The sequence below is a fragment of the Sturnira hondurensis genome, unplaced genomic scaffold (genome assembly GCF_014824575.4).
Source record: "Sturnira hondurensis isolate 20B ecotype Veracruz unplaced genomic scaffold, ASM1482457v3 Scaffold0010128, whole genome shotgun sequence".
Lineage (NCBI taxonomy): Eukaryota > Metazoa > Chordata > Mammalia > Chiroptera > Phyllostomidae > Sturnira > Sturnira hondurensis.
This window is the reverse complement of record NW_028082759.1, coordinates 35616900-35620089: the sequence shown is the minus strand read 5'-3', so window position 1 is coordinate 35620089 and position 3190 is coordinate 35616900. Positions and strand designations below refer to the sequence as shown.

At 44.8% G+C, this 3190-nt stretch overlaps 1 pseudogene; it reads right to left on the bottom strand.

Moving 5' to 3' along the window:
* Positions 1-873: 873 nt before the first annotated feature.
* On the bottom strand, positions 874-2347 carry LOC118995584 (60S ribosomal protein L36a-like; annotated as a pseudogene).
* Positions 2348-3190: the final 843 nt, after the last annotated feature.

The following is a 3190-nucleotide window of genomic DNA, read 5'->3' as shown; positions in this document are numbered from 1 at the left end:
CTAACAGGTTTGTTGTAAGGTGTGAGAAGTAAAGAACTAAGGAAAACTTCATGGATTTTGGTCAGAGCTGCTCAGAGATGAATATGTTACTAGCTGACATATGGGGAAGGTGGTGGGAGGAGGTTTGGGGAAAACATCAGTTCAGTTTTGGATGTGTTAAATTAGAGATAAATATTTGAGATCCAGGTGGAGATAACAAGTTGGCAATTATATATATAAACCTGGAGTTCAGGAGAGAGGTGCAGGGGGTGGGGTGTTTTTGAAGGTTTGGCATGTAGGGCATTGATGTCATTTTCACAATTTGTTAGATTTTTGTTCACTTGCTCCAGAACTTTTATGCTCACACCAATCAAACAAGAATTTAGTAGCCTTCCTGTCTATCTCATTTCATGAAAGCTATGAAAGTTATAGGTCTGTGAGAGTCAGACTCCTCTGATTTCTGCTTTGACTTTGCTGTCCATTCCAAGAATCATACCCACCTTGCTTTGGGGAGATTGACTGCCACCAATCCCATTATCCCATTGCATTTAGGTGTGACAGTTGAGTGGCCATGAGTCACACTGTGAGTTGTGGCCTTCAGGGCGGAGCAATCACGCGACTCTTCAGGGATGAAGCGGTTCTTCCCACAAATTTATTTCTTAAAGTCTTGGTGAAAGGAATCTCTTTGTAGTGCTCCTAGTGTGGGTGAGTAGGTCCTAAATGACAAATCTCTAACATTCGGATCTAACTCGGGCCACCTCCTCCCTCCACATTAAACCAAAGGAGGTTCACGAAGGGAACCAAAACTCTGCCACCCTGAAGCTGCCCTTCTCACATAGTGATATTTTTATTCCTTAAGATTTTATTGTCACCTAGTAAAACAAAATGTGAAGCTTAGAACTGGACCACTTGGCCCTTTCTCCTCTCGTGTTCTCCCCGTTCGGAATGCTCGCATCTCGTAACAGTCAGCGTTCTCTTAGGTCCGCAGTTGCGCCCGGCTCGTTCAAGCCTCAGCACGGTCTTCTTTGTGGTTTTAGCCTGGTTGGTGGAAACTTGGCTCAGTCTGCCCACCACAGCCACTCTGCCTCCTGTCATAAGCCCGCTTTCCCTGCGCGTACAGAGCATCCTTGTCCTTCCTGCACCACGTTACTTGGTGCGGTTGATGCTTGCCACGCTTCTTACAGAAAGTACCGCGGGTTTTAGGGACGTTCGCCAGGTTTGCGAGAGTGCTGTTGGCACGGGAAGGATGCAAGATGCTGATTTTAAGCTGTTTATTAAAAAACAAGACTCAGAGGGAGCCTTTGACTCCCCACCCCCGCCCCTTTCCTGCCTAAGAGATTCAGACAAAGAAACTTGCTTCAGGAGGAGGAGTTGAAAATGTCACCTTAGGCTCGTTTGAATTAAGGATAGTAAACAAAAGGGCTTCAGGCCAGGGCCTGCTTGCTAAATACTCCCTGTGTCCCATCGTTTCTGCGTTGCCTCGCAAGGGTTTTCCTGCCATCTACGCGCTGCTCCTCCTCAGCTTCCTGTAAACGGCCCATTCGCACTTCTGAAATCGAATGCCCTTTTCTCCTTTGCCCCAAAATGTCTTATAGGCCCAGGGTGGCCTCACCGTCTTTGCATTTTTATATTTATATAAATTCCCCATGTGCAAATGAAAACTTTGATTTTCTCCTATTTATCTGTCTTTGTTAATCTGATGACTAGCCCAGCCAGAAGAATTTAGAAGGTGAGAGGAAAAGTATTAATATTTTTTCTCCCCTACAGCAGACGTTTCCAGTTTGCTAACAATGAGCCATCTTTCGGTGCAGGTTCCAGCCAACCCACCCAACTGTAAGACCTTTTCTAACTCCCAAAGCTGCACACGAAATGCAGAATCTCTGCTTAGTGAGTTCATATCAAATTTGGCCTGATCCAACTTTATGTTCTTTCCACTATTATCTAATACCTCTAGTATCCGTTTCCACACATGTTCTCCAGATTTCTGCCTTATTTATACATGGAGAAAATTTGAATAGTTATTTTGGAGTCGAGCGTACCTCCTAATGGGTCACACTTTGTACCTCGATTTTAGGGGCCTGCTGGGACTTGAGTCTAATTGTAAGTGTAGGAGCAGAGAGGGGTAGGCGGGGAGGGAAGTCCTTAGGAGAATCAGTATCGTCCTGCATGACAACGGCTTCAGGGGAAGCTGTTACTGTTTTCTCAGGCATTGCAATGTTAATCTCCTCAAATTGAGGTGCAGAGAACCACATACCACTGGGGGCAAGGAGGTAGTGAGCCCTGGAGGAAGGGAGAACTCTCCCGCTGACAAAGACTCCTCAGGATTTAGGGGCTCAGTGTCCTCAGCTTCATCATGGTCTTCCCACATGCCTCCACCCCAACTTACAGGACCCCATTCTTTTCTAATCGAGGCCTTCCCTTTAAGTGTAGGCACCCTGCAAAGCTGGGAGTTGAACTTTTTGTTGTAATTCACCATGCACAGGATGAGGTTCTGCATTTGATTTTCAGCAATTTTAGCCTTGGCAGCTGCGGAAGATAAGGTTCTCCATCAGGGCACTCATAATGTTCTTAGGTCGTTTGTGCGCCCCTCGAGCTTGGAATTCGAATCTCTGACCTCACTGTTTTCTTTTAGTTCTTTGTCTATCAACATCAGGAGCAACTAATGTTATTATATTCCTTATTTCCCAGAAATGTTTGAAAGTCTCATATATAGAGTCGCTGAACTCCTTGCTTCTTCTCTCTCTTTTTCTTTTCCTTACTTCTTCCAAGTGGTTGATTAGGAGTGTCCAGCACAGATATTTTGCGTATCTCTATAAACACTTCATCGCCTCGTGGATTTGTGCTCTCTTTGCTGACAGAAATAGGTTCAAACTACTTTAAATCTAATCAGGTCAGACTGCCAATTCCAGAAATTCCAGAATGAGTTCAGAAAACTCATCCTTAAAATTCCATTCAGGGGTAATTGGGTATTCTCTGAGAAGATTGAAGCTTTTCTTACAGCATCTTTCTTTTCCTTCTTAGACCTCACCAGAATAACCTTTAACGGTTTGTTGATGGTGAGGCAGGATAGTAAGAAGCTAAGAAAATTTCTTGGCAAGTGGAATGGGGAAACTGAGACACATAGCTAAACAAACTGGCCAAGCAATTTCCAGCCAGACACAGAAGGTCACCAGGGCAGAAAGAGCTGGGTGCTTACCAACGGGCAAAACTG